The 14,378-nt window shown below is 39.9% G+C and overlaps 1 long non-coding RNA gene and 1 pseudogene across 1 annotated transcript in view; both read right to left on the bottom strand.

Moving 5' to 3' along the window:
- LOC145547236 (uncharacterized) overlaps positions 1 to 14,378 on the bottom strand; it is a 190,926-nt gene that overhangs the window by 100,215 nt on the left and 76,333 nt on the right. The window lies entirely within an intron of this gene.
- On the bottom strand, positions 4,474 to 4,791 carry LOC145544517 (small ribosomal subunit protein uS3 pseudogene; annotated as a pseudogene).

Here is a 14,378-nt window from a genome sequence, read left to right as displayed (position 1 = left end):
TGACATGCATTATCACACTTAATCTGTACAGCCATCTTGCAAAATAGAGAAAACTAAAGCGATTTCACCTAAGAGAAGACTAGGTCTCAGTGATATTAAGTTAGTATCACAGTAGAATTCAAAACAATGTCTGTCTGACTCTAAAAGTCTATGGTCATTTTACCACACACTGGAGTGAGACAATGAAATATGCTTAACACAAGTGCAACTTCCTCAGAATTAAAGCATCATTTTAATGGTCACAGATTATAAGAAAAAATCCTAGATTCATTTTCAAGAATATTTATTTCATGCTCAGTTATGAAAATACTTAACAAACAGAGTCAGTTCAGTTCAGTTCAGTCGCTCAGTCGTGTCCGACTCTTTGCGACCCCACGAATCGCAGCACGCCAGGCCTCCCTGTCCATCACCAACTCCCAGAGTCTATCCAAACCCATGCCCATCGAGTCGGTGATGCCATCCACCATCTCATCTTCCATCGTCCCCTTCTCCTCCTGCCCCCAATCCTACCCAGCATTAGGGTATTTTCCAATGCGTCAACTTTTCACATGAGGTGGCCAAAGTATTGGAGTTTCAGCTTCAACATCAGTCCTTCCAATGAACACCCAGGACTGATCTCCTTTAGATGGACTGGTTGGATCTTCTTGCAGTCCAAGGGACTCTCAAGAGTCTTCTCCAACACCACAGTTCAAAAGCATCAATTCTTCGATGCTCAGCCTTCTTCACCGTCCAACTCTCACATTCATACATGACTACCGGAAAAACCATAGCCTTGACTAGATGGACTTTCGTTGGCAAAATAATCTCTCCTCTTTTAAACATGCTATCTAGGTTGGTAATAACTTTCCTTCAAAGGAGTAAGCATCTTTCAATTTCATGGCTGCAGTCACCATCTGCAGTGATTTTGGAGCCCACAAACATAAAGTCTGACACGGTTTCCACTGTTTCCCCATCTATTTCCCATAAAGTGATGGGACCAGATGCCATGATCTTAGTTTTCTGAATGTTGAGCTTTAAGCCAACTTTTTTACTCTCCTCTTTCACTTTCATCAAGAGGCTCTTTAGTTCTTCTTCGCTTTCTGCTATAAGGGTGGTGTCATCTGCAAATCTGAAGTTATTGATATTTCTCCCAGCAATCTTAATTCCAGCTTGTGCTTCCTCTAGCCCAGCGTTTCTCATGATGTACTCTGAATATAAGTTAAATAAGCATGGTGACAATATACAGGCTTGATGTACTCTTTTTCCTATTTGGAACCAGTCTGTTGTTCCATGTCCAGTTCTAACTGTTGCTTCCTGACCTGCATACAGGTTTCTCAAGAGGCAGGTCAGGTGGTCTGGTATTCCCATCTCTTTCAGAATTTTCCACAGTTTATTGGTATCCACACAGTCAAAGGCTTTGGCATAGTCAATAAAGCAGAAATAGATGTTTTTCTGGAACTCTCTTGCTTTTTTGATGATCCAGCGGATGTTGGCAATTTGATCTCTGGTTCCTCTGCCTTTTCTAAAACCAGCTAGAACTTCTGGAAGTTCACGGTTCACGTATTGCTGAAGCCTGGCTTGGAGAATTTTAAGCGTTACTTTACTAGCGTGTGAGATGAGTGCAATTGTGCAGTAGTTCAAGCATTCTTTGGCATTGCCTTTTTTTGCGATTGGGATAAAAACTGACCTTTTCCCGTCCTGTGGCCACTGCTGAGTTTTCCTAATTTGCTAGTATGTTGCGTGCATCACTTTCACAGCATCATCTTTGAGGATTTGAAATAGCTCAACTGGAATTCCATCACCTCCACTAGCTTTGTTCATAGTGATGCTTTCTAAGGCCCACTTGACTTCACATTCCAAGATGTCTGGCTCTAGGTGAGTGATCACATCATTGTGATTATCTGGGTCATTAAGATCTTTTTTGTACAGTTCTTCTGTGTATTCTTGCCACCTCTTCTTAATATCTTCTGCTTCTGTTAGGTCCATATCATTTCTGTCCTTTATCAAGCCGATTTTTGCATGAAATGTTCCCTTGGTATCTCTAATTTTCTTGAAGAGATCTCTAGTCTTTTCCATTCTGTTGTTTTCCTCTATTTCTTTGCATTGATCATTGAGGAAGGCTTCTTATCTCTCCTTGCTATTCTTTGGAACTCTACATTCAGATGGGATATCTTTCCTTTCTCCTTTGGTTTTCACATCTCTTCTTTTCCCAGCTATTTTTAAGGCCTCCTCAGAAAGCCATTTTGCTTTTTTGCATTTCTTTTCCATGGGGATGGTCTTAATCCCTGTCTCCTGTACAATGCCACAAACCTCCGTCCATAGTTCATCAGGCACTCTGTCTGTCAGATCTAGTCCCTTAAATCTATTTCTCACTTCCACTGTATAATCATAAGGGATTCTATTAGGTCATACCTGAATGGTGTAGTGGTTTTCCCTACTTTCTTCAATTTCAGTCTGAATTTGGCAATAAGGTGTTCATGATCTGAGCCACAGTTTGCTCCCGGTCTTGTTTTTGCTGACTGTATAGAGCTTCTCCATCTTTGGCTGCAAAGAATATAATCAATCTGATTTCGGTGTTGACCATGTGGTGATGTCTACGTGTAGAGTCTTCTCTTGTGTTGTTGGAAGGGGGTGTTTGCTATGACCAGTGCATTCTCTTGGCAAAATTCTATTAGCCTTTGCCCTGCTTCATTCTGTACTCCAAGGCCAAATTTGCCTGTTACTCCAGGTGTTTCCTGACTTCCTACTTTTGCATTCCAGTCCCCTATAATGAAAAGGACATCCTTTTTGGATGTTAGTTCTAAAAGGTCTTGTAGGTCTTCATAGAATCATTCAACCTCAGCTTCTTCAGTGTTGCTGGTCAGGGCAAGAGTCAACTCTTGCTATTTTTAGACAAATTATGCAAGATTTTGGCTCACTCAGGGCAAATCTTTGTTTAAAGCCCATTTATTAACCAATAGCACCTACTCTGCTTAATGAATTGTCTTGTTGATATTATTGGCAGTTTGTACCCTGCCTACTTAATTACTGTGCTTTAAATAATCAATGTCTTTTGCCTCACCAAAGCCAAGGCAAATTATGAGACAGAGAGATGCTTCTGGCTCCTCCCATCCCTTCCTTGTTAGAACCTCCGTAGAGGAGAACAGAGAAACAAAAGGAATATAGGCTGCAAGAGCTGCTCACTTAACAGTAGGTCTGACATATAAAGGTCAATTAGCAGAATCTTAGTAGGCCATCCCAATAGCCGATGTTCAGCTGGTTTGGATGGCGTTCCTAATTTTAGAAGTCAACAAGGTAGTAATCACTTCTGTGCACACCATACTGAGTGTCTTCTAGATTATTATACAATGCTCACAATAAGAGAATTTACTGTTGGCTCTAATTTACAAACGAGATGTTGAGAACCTTCACTAAACTTAGATATAAAGGAACAAGAATCCACCCAAGTTTATCTGACTCCAGGGCCCATGTCCTTCTCCACCAAGCTATGGTACAGAACAGGAGCATTCCAGGTCAGAGAAGGCATGAGCATCTCAAACCCCAGTGCTCATCTGTGGAAGCAGGACCTTTAGCTCATGGCTAGATAGACCAGGCCTAGCTAAGCATACCAGGGCCTGATACACATATTATTAATATATATGACATAAGCCAATGAGTCTCACTTTAGTTAAGGCACTGCTCATGGGATCTCAAAAGTTTTTGGATGGAAGGGCACACAAGGACCTAACTGCAGATAAAAGATTTCAGAAGAAGACCTTATAGCCCAACAAAAATTATCAAGACTCTTAAACATACAAAACATCATCTACTTCATTCATTCTACTCATATTTTTTCATATAACCCCAAAATATGATGACTGTTGTATTCATTTTCTACATGCAACACAGATAATCACCTTAAACATATCCCTCTTCTAAAGCTATAATTCTGAACTACAGATGAATTAATCAAGGTACTTCCCTGTTATAATCAGCTTTCATCGTCTGAAACAGGGTACCTGAACAGGGTACTTCTCTTGTTACTCTGCTTGGGTCCTCCCATTCCGGCCCTTGCCTCACAGGTACAGTTGAAATGAACAGGTTTTCAAAGAAAGCAAAGAAACACTGTGATCCAGGTAGCCCTAAGAATCAATCAAGTAGTTCTCCTATGGGGCGACCTGACCCTCAGTCTGAACACTGGATAATATAGCCTAGTCAGGCCACAGGATTTTTAAAAATATTTTATTGTGAAACTGAACACCATTCCATGTTCGATGCATGAGACAAATGCTCAGGGCAGGGGCAGTGGGATGACCCAGAGGGATGGGATGGGGAGGGAGGTGGGTGGGAGGTCCAGGAAGGGGAACACATGTAAACCCATGGCTGATTCATGTCAATGTATGGCAAAAACTATTACAATATTGTAAAGTAATTAGCTCCCAACTAAAATAAATAAATTTATTAAAAAAAAAAAAAAAAAGAGTCTTTACAGAGAAACATCCAAACTCCAGATCCAGCTGCCAAGGACAACCTGTTATGCTTGAGTACTGGCTGGGGCATGGTAGGTAGCTCCAGCTTCCCATCCTTCTGTTCAGAGATGGGGGTGGAAGGAGCTTCTTAGGGCCAGTCTTACCACTTGGGTCCTCAGGCAGCATGACTTCACTTTGATGCCCAGCGCATCCTGTCTGAGTAGCACATGGCACACAGCAGTGTCACCGTGGTATTTAACAGAGTCCTGGATTATCAGGCCATCCACAAACTCTGTGGACTTAGTCCTATGTCCTCAGAATTTCCTAGTACTGTGACCTCACAGGCTTTGACCCCATCCTTCATAATATGCAGCACATCATAGCAGACCTTCCTCTGCACAGCAAGTCCTTCTAGGAGGCTGTAAAGGAGAGACTCTGCCTGAGCAATGGCGCACAGAACTCTTGTGGCCACATTTTCAGTTTAGAGCTCGACACTGCCCTCAGGGAAGCTGAATCTTTTCTGAACCACAGCAGTCAATTTGCAGATCTGCTGGCCCTTCTCATCAAGAACATTCTGCATCCTGGTGGCCAGAATGATGATTTCTGTCCTGGTTGGTGTAACTCAGACCTTCCCATTCCACAGTAGCCATCTTCAGTCAGTTGCTGAATGTGAAACCCATTCAGTTCATCTTTGAAGATGCTATCAGTGACAAACCTCTCCGCCTTGGAAATCTGCACCACCGTCTTGCTGCCATGTGTCACCATAAGGAAAAGCTACTAACATTTCTTGAGCTCATACTATGTACCAGATTCTTTTTTGAGTTTAGACTTTTGAGGTCCAAATCTGAGTAGTCAAAATATGTAGTTTTGTTTATCTCTTCATATTTGCACTTATTTTTAACTACTCTATCTCTGAGTTGTGTTTCCTAAAACTTGATGCAGTAGAAGTTTTCCAAGTAAAGAAAGGAAATTCAGGCCAGGAAATAAGTGGCATGAATAAATGACTGGAAGTGTGAAAGGTCTCTACCTGCTTTGGGAAAAGATGAGAAGTATAAAATGGGTGAAATACAAGGCAGTGGACATGGTGGGTGATGATGACAGTCACCATCTTTATTTAATTCTGTTGGGGAAATTTCAGGAGGGAAATTATAGAGAAATAATTGGAGGTGGATAAGAACCTTATAACATTTGGTCCTTTATAACACCTTTTATAACCTCGTAACATCACACTCCTTTCGTCTCAGTCACTTCAGCTCTCAGTTCATCTCATTCTCAGGAGGAATGTGCTTTGAAATCTAATCATTTTAACTTAGCATCTGTTCCAAGGAAAGCTTGATTTCTGCAAGAAAAATCAGGATGGATTCCCTGTTTCTCCTCAATCCAACCTTCATTCACAGTGCTTTCCTCATTCTCTTCGATGTGAATTTTCAGAACATCATTGTGTATAATCAGTATTCAAACATAAGTTCAATAAGCCCATCAAAAATCAAGTTCAAATGTTTCCATGATACTTCTTACCACAAAGAGAGTCCTCTCTTTCTGGCCATCAGAGTCACCACCATAAAGTATATAGGTTGGCCCTACAAAGAGTACCAGACTGAGGGGACAGGTAGAAGCAGAAATCTAGCACCAGTCTGCTCCCAAAGTTGAGGAGCTCAGTGGGAGGTGGCATCACCCTCAAAATAAAGCACTTGGTTTTTCCCATACAAATAAATTACTAAGGCTATTAGCAGCCTTTTGTCCCAACAGAAAAAAACAGGCCTATATAACACATTACTATTTCAGTGAGAAAGAATAATGACAAAAGATAGATAATTTTGTCTAGAAGAAAATGAGTTGAACCCTAGAAGAACAACAAAATGTGACTTTACATAAAATAATACAGTACATGTAAATAAGTGCCTGTCATAGAGGAAGTAAAGCAATGATGTCTATTTGTTACTAATATCAGTAATAATATTTCATATTTATTATTTTTAGGGCATTGAGAGTACTTATGTAATCAATTTTTAAAGAATTACCAAAAAATCCATGGCTAATGTGCTATCATTTCAGTGTAAATTAAATGTAGTGGTTCTGATCCATAATAGAAGACAAACTATATTATGATATGTATTTTAAAAGCTGATGCAAATATGGCAATGTTTTAAGTTTTGACAACTGCATGAGAAAGTACCCCAGAGTTATATTATTCTTGTTCATTTTCAAGATGTTTAAAATGTTTTAAAATTTTACATATTATATAATATACAACTTTTCTAATCTCCCCAAATAGAAAAGACAGCCTTGATATTGGAAGTGGGGGCAAAGAACCTCTAACACTAGATCAAGTAGCTGAGATCTGGCCCTGTTTACTTCTTATACAACCTTGAGCTGATCAATTTACTACCTCTCTAAGCAAGCATTTTCTCACATGTAAAATACAAGAACTGAACTAGATCTCTCAGGGTCTTTACTCAAATTTTATGACCAAGTCTACTCTTTGGCAGCTAAAAAAGATGGGGCTAATTTTAATGCATATTGTCTGTTCCCATATCTTGCAAATAACTGATTGCCTAGAAGGGTCAAAGAAGTACCATCTGCTTCTATTACCGATTACATTGTAAAGCTGCCTCAAGTTTGAAACAAAAAATTTAGTGAAAAACAGAAGTTAGCAGGAAATGTGTTGTAAACAATATCACCCCCACATATTTGCTGAATAATTCATAACCAGTACCTAGTAGAAGCATAATTTTTAAAATGACATTTCCCCCAAATACCTAAATGTTCAGACATCAGTAACAAATGATTTAGTTGACATTACTTTTAAAATTACAGTGTTAAAGATTGACATCTCAGATTTAAATTTATTTTATTTTTATCAATTTCCTTTAAATCAACTTTGCTGTATTATATTGGAATAAAATATTTGCCATAGTTGACTATCCCTCCTTATTATTGTTCACATATCCTTTTTTAATATTCTTTAGCCAATGTTTTTTCTTTTGAAATACCCCATTTTTCCTCACCAATGAGACCTTTGTTTCATTCAAACTGCAAAAAATAATTTTGTAATCTAAATTAATATATTAATAATCTAAATTATTAACTAATAATCTTAAATTAATATAAGAACATTCTATTTAATTCTGAAAGGACTAGTACGTTAGTGATTTCCAATCTGATACAATGAAAACATATTTGTTCCATCTTATTTGACTCAACATTATCTTTTATCCTCTCTACCATTTTGCATTGGCCTGCTCAAACTGAAATTTGCTCCAATTTTTAACAAAACTGTATTTCTGTCCAAATTCTTTCTCAAGTAGGATAAAATATGTCTTTTACTGCATCACCAAATTACATCACAAAACACTAAAACAAAGTGAGATTATATGAGAAATTTTGCATAGCAGTACTCTTACACCAGTTATAATTTACAAGGGACATTAGTAACAGCTGTGTCTCCGAACTTTAATCCAATATCAGCCTGAGAATGCAAGGTGCCTCTCTGATAGTTCTCAAATCTGCCAGCACAACCTCCAACCCATTCAGGTAATATACACTTCTTAGAAGAATGCAAGGGCCCTCCAGATTTTCTGAATAGGAAGGGCTTCTGGGCAGCTCTCTGATTTGAAAAGGTAGTTGAGGCCAGCATACATAGAAAGCTTGCTATTTTTCTGAGATTATATGAACATTCAGACTGTTTGGGGGTTCCCCTCATCTTAAGCCATCCCTTGGTTCCTCAGCTGCAACAGTGACTTGACTTTTCATTTAACCAGGAAGTCCTGTTACAATGAAAGTCCCAGAGGGTGGAAATTGACTCTACTTCTTTACACAGACTTTCAGATGTTAACTATGCTGTGGGATACCGTCTGGCTACGACAAGTGCCTTTGTGCAAAAACAAAGTCTGCCTTTTATTCAGCCTGAAAATTTTCTACCTACTGGACAACTGTCATGATTAGCCATCCTGGATAACACTTTTTACTGGATCAAAAGTAAAATGTGTTGAATTTTTAAAAAATTTATTCATTCTTTCATTTAGTCAACAAATATTTATTGAGAACTCACTAATATAGATAAAAAATAAAACCAAAAATAGCATTTTGGGTAAGGTTTTTTGTGCTTATTTCAACCTATGAACTACAATATTCTTCAAAATTATAGCTTAAGAGTAAATGAATTAGGAGGCGGGGCTAAGATGGCGGAGGAATAGGACGGGGAGACCACTCTCTCCTCCACAAATTTATCGAAAGAACATCTGAACGCTGACCAAACTTCACAAAACTACTTCTGAAGGCTGGCTGAGGACGTCAGGCTTTCACAAAAACTGCGCATTATCTTCAAAAGAGGTAGGAGAAATTATAAAAGATAAAAAGAGAGACAAAAGAGTTAGGGACGGAGACCCGTCCCGGGGAGGGAGTCGTAAAAGAGGAGGAATTTCCAAGCACCAGGAAACCCTCTCACCGGCGGGTGTGGGGGAGGATTTTTTATCTCGGAGGGCAACGTAACTGGGAGGAAAAAATAAATAAAATCCACAGATTACGTGCCTAAAGCAACTCCCAGCAAAGAACCCCAGACGCTCGCATCATCCGCCACCAGCAAGTGGGGGCTGAACGGAGAGGAGCGGGCGGCATTTCCTAGGGTAAGGACCGGGCCCGAGTGCCCCGAGGGCTATCTGAGGGAGCTAACGTGTGATAGTAACCTAAACTGTGGGACAGCGAGAGAGAGAGAACTATCCCGCGAAAAGCCCAACTCTAAGGCACTGCCGGCCCGCTCACAGAACAAAGGACTGAGCGATACCAGAGGAGAGCTAGCCGGCTGCGGACCGCCCCATCCCCCGCCGGACACAGCGGGCAGGCGGGGCCCGCCAGAGCCGGAAAGGGGCAAACTCGGCTCCAGAGAGGGCACCCCCTACCAAACTGCAAACAGGCTCCCAGTTTCTAAGCAAAGACTGCCTGAGATCCCGGAGGGTCGACAGCCGCCGGGAGGGTCGCAGCCAGAAACCAGCTCCCCAGAACCGACACAAAGCACACCGGAGCCGGGCGCGCCCGTAAACCGAGGCGGGGACCAGGGAGGTGATAAGCCGCACCGCCCCAACAGGGGACAGCGCCCTCGCCAAACTCCTGGCCGCTTGGGCAGCTCCGACCGGGAACGGCACAAGCCGCGGGCGGAACCGAATCTGCGCCTTTGTGGAGTAACCGGGAGCCTGAACCTGAGCGGCTTAGACCTGGGAAGTGCACGCAGCTCAGGGCCCGCTCCCCGGCCGAGTAACCTGAAGCCTGAGCAGGGTAGACGGGGAAAGCACACACGCCGTGAGCGGGGGCGAACCCAGTGCGGCCGAGACACTGCGAGCTTACCACACACACGCCAGAATTGCAGTGTTCCTTCCTCCCCACAGCACGATTGAACAAGCGAACCTAAAGAGATCACCTCCACCGCTTTGTTGCAGGGCGGAAGTTAGGTACTGAAGAGATCTCCAAACAGAAGCCAAATAAACAGAGGGAAGCGCTTTGGAAGGGACAGGCCAACAGATTAAGATCCCTGTAGTTAATACCGACTGCATTAAAAAGGACCTATAGATCTTGAAAAGTATAAGCAGGAATAAGGATCTATCTAAAACTGAGCAGATCCCACACTGCTCACAACAGCTCCAGAGAAAGTCCGGGATATATATATTTTTTACTATTATTATTATTTTTTTTTTAATTTTTTTTTTAATTTTTTTTAATTAAAAAAAAAAAAATTTTTTTTCTCTTCTTTCCTTTTTCTTCAAGTCCTCTATTACACCTTTAACTTTCATTTTCATAACCCACTATTAACTTGCAAAAAAAAAAAAAACCCCTATTTTTGAAGCAAACTACATACATATATCTTATACCTTTTGTGTTTTCTTTTTTTTTAATGTTTTTTTCCTGTTCTACATTTTTTTACTGTTTCTTTTTTTACTGTTTTACTGTTTTTTTTCTTTTTACACTGTTTCCTTTTTTCTTTCTTTTTTTTTTTTTAGATTGTAAGTTTTATAAGAGTCTAACCTCTACTCTAGATTTTTAATCTTTTGTTTTACATATTTGATATCAACTTTGTACATTTAAGAACCCAATCTTTAGGACCCATTTTTACTCAGGAGTGTGATCACTGGCCTGATCACTCTCTCCCCCTATTGATGCTCTTTCTTCTCCCCCAGGGAACCTCTATCTCCCACCCTCCTCCTTCTCTTCTCAACCCAATTCTGTGAATCTCTGAGGGTGTTCTGGGTACCTGAGAATACTTCAGGAACAGGATACTGCCCAGATCTCTCTCTCCCCTCTTAATTCCTCCCTTTCTACTCATGCTCATCTCTGTTACCTTCCTCCCCCCTCTCTATGTATCTCTGTGAATCACTCTGAGGGTTCCAAACTGTGGAAAGCACAGAGGGAAGTGCTTACTGGCTAGATTGCTCTCTCCACATTTGAATTCCCCTCTTCCCCTCCTGGTCACCTCAACCCACCCCCCCCACCTCATCTCTCCATGTAACTCAGTGAACCTTTCTGGGTATCCCTCACTGTGGAGAATCTTTTCACCATTAACCTAAAAGTTTTATTATTGAGGCTGTATGGAAGGAGAAGTCTTGAGGCTACTGCAAGAATAAGACTGAAAGCCAGGGGAAACATTAATTAATAAGAGACCATCCAATAGCCTCCATAAATTCACTGAAACCAAGCTCCACCCAAGAGACAATAAGTTCCAGAGCAAGACATACCACGCAAATTCTCCAGCAACGCAGGAACATAGACCTGAGCATCAATATACAGGCTGCCCAGAGGCACACCAAATCCATAGACATCTCAAAAATTAATACTGGTCACTCCATTACACTCTAGAGAGCAGAAATCCAGCTCCACCCACCAGAACACCGACACAAGCTCCCCCAACCAGGAAACCTTGACAAGCCACCTGTCCAACCCCAACCGCAGTGAGGAACCTCCACAACAAAGAGGAACTTCATACTACCAGAATACAGAAGGGCCACGCCTAACACAGCAATCTAAACAAGATGAAAAGGCAGAGAAATACTCAGCAAGTAAAGGAAAATGAGAAATGCCCACAAAGCCAAACAAAAGAGGAGGAGATAGGGAATCTATCTGAAAAAGAATTTAGAATAAGGATAATAAAAATGATCCAAAATCTTGAAAGCAAAATGGAGTTACAGATAAATAGCCTGGAGACAAAGATTGAGAAGATGCAAGAAATGTTTATCAAGGACTTAGAAGAAATAAAAAGGAATCAATATAGAATGAATAATGAAATAAAGGAGATAAAAGACACTCTGGAGGGAACCAACAGTAGAATAACGGAGGCAGAAGATAGGATAAGTGAGATAGAAGATAGAATGATGGAAATAAACGAAGCAGAGAGGAAAAAAGAAAAAAGAATCAAAAGAAATGAGGAAAACCTCCGGGACCTCTGGGACAATATGAAACGCCCCAACATTCGAATCATAGGAGTCCCAGAAGAAGAAGATAAAAGGAAAGGCCATGAAAAAATACTCGAGGAGATAATAGTTGAGAATTTCCCTAAATTGAGGAAAGAAATAGTCACAGAAGTCCAAGAAACCCAGAGAGTTCCAAACAGGATAAACCCAAGGCGAAACACCCCAAGACACATATTAATCAAATTAACAAAGATCAAACACAAAGAACAAATATTAAAAGCAGCAAGGGAAAAACAACAAATAACACACAAGGGGATCCCCATAAGGATAACAGCTGACCTTTCAATAGAAACCCTTCAGGCTAGAAGGGAATGGCAGGACATACTTAAAGTAATGAAAGAGAATAATCTACAACCCAGATTACTGTACCCAGCAAGGATCTCATTCAGATATGAAGGAGAATTCAAAAGCTTTACAGACAAGCAAGAGCTGAGGGAATTCAGCACCACCAAACCAGCTCTCCAGCAAATGCTAAAGGATCTTCTCTAAACAGGAAACACAGAAAGGATGTTTCAACACGAACTCAAAACAACAAAGTAAATGGCAACGGGATCATACTTATCAATAATTACCTTAAATGTAAATGGGTTGAATGCCCCAACCAAAAGACAAAGGGTTGCTGAATGGATACAAAAACAAGACCCCTATATATGCTGTCTACAAGAGACCCACCTCAAAACTAGGGACACACACAGGCTGAAAGTGAAAGGATGGAAAAACATATTCCATGCAAACGGAGACCAAAAGAAAGCAGGAGTCGCAATACTCATTTCAGATAAAATAGACTTTAAAATAAAGGATGTGAAAAGGGACAAAGAAGGACACTACATAAAGATCAAAGGATCAATTCAAGAAGAAGACGTAACAATCATAAATATATATGCACCCAACATAGGAGCACCACAATATATAAGGCAAATACTAACAAGTATGAAAGGGGAAATTAACAATAACACAATAATAGTGGGAGACTTTAATACTCCACTCACGCATATGGATAGATCAACTAAACAGAAAATTAACAAGGAAACACAAACTTTAAATGATACAATAGACAAATTAGATTTAATTGATATTTACAGGAGTTTCCACCCCAAAACAATCAATTTTACCTTTTTCTCAAGTGCACATGGAACTTTCTCCAGGATAGATCACATCCTGGGCCATAAATCTAGCCTTGGTAAATTCCAAAAAATTGAAATCATCCCAGCCATCTTCTCTGACCACAATGCAGTAAGATTAGACCTCAATTACAGGAAAAAAACTATTAAAAGTTCCAACATATGGAGGCTAAACAACACGCTTCTGAATAACCAACAAATCACAGAAGAAATCAAAAAAGAAATAAAATTATGCATAGAAACGAATGAAAATGAAAACACAACAACCCAAAACCTATGGGACACTGTAAAAGCAATACTAAGGGGAAGGTTCATAGCAATACAGGCGTATCTCAAGAAACAAGAAAAAAATCAAATAAATCAACTAACTCTACACCTAAAGCAACTAGAGAAGGAAGAAATGAAAAACCCCAGGGTCAGTAGAAGGAAAGAAATCTTAAAAATTAGGGCAGAAATAAATGCAAAAGAAACAAAAGAGACCATAGCAAAAATCAACAAAACTAAAAGCTGGTTTTTCGAGAAGATAAACAAAATTGATAAGCCATTGGCCAGACTCATCAAGAAACAAAGGGAGAAGAATCAGATCAACAAAATTAGAAATGAAAATGGAGAGATCACAACAGACTCCACAGAAATACAAAGGATCATAAGAGACTACTACCAACAGCTATATGCCAATAAAATGGACAACTTGGAAGAAATGGACAAATTCTTAGAAAAGTATAACTTTCCAAAACTGAACCAGGAAGAAATAGAAGATCTTAACAGACCCATCACAAGCACGGAAATCGAAACTGTAATCAGAAATCTTCCAGCAAACAAAAGCCCAGGACCAGACGGCTTCACAGCGGAATTCTACCAAAAATTTAGAGAAGAGCTAACACCTATCCTACTCAAACTCTTCCAGAAAATTGCAGAAGATGGTAAACTTCCAAACTCATTCTATGAGGCCACCATCACCCTAATTCCAAAACCAGACAAAGATGTCACAAAAAAGGAAAACTACAGGCCAATATCACTGATGAACATAGATGCAAAAATCCTTAATAAAATTCTAGCAAACAGAATCCAACATCATATTAAAAAGATCATACATCATGACCAAGTGGGCTTTATCCCAGGAATGCAAGGTTTTTTTAACATCCGCAAATCAATCAATGTAATACACCACATTAACAAATTGAAAGAAAAAAACCATATGGTTATCTCAATAGATGCAGAAAAAGCCTTTGACAAAATTCAGCATCCATTTATGATTAAAACCCTCCAGAAAGCAGGAATAGAAGGAACATATCTCAACATAATAAAAGCTATATATGACAAACCCACAGCAAACATTATCCTCAATGGTGAAAAATTGAAAGCATTTCCCCTAA

The sequence above is a fragment of the Giraffa tippelskirchi genome, chromosome 4 (assembly GCF_054371585.1).
Source record: "Giraffa tippelskirchi isolate mGirTip1 chromosome 4, T2T-mGirTip1v1.2.pri, whole genome shotgun sequence".
Taxonomy (NCBI): Eukaryota; Metazoa; Chordata; class Mammalia; order Artiodactyla; family Giraffidae; genus Giraffa; species Giraffa tippelskirchi.
The sequence above is the reverse complement of the archived record's forward strand: the minus strand, read 5'-3'. Positions and strand labels throughout refer to the sequence as shown.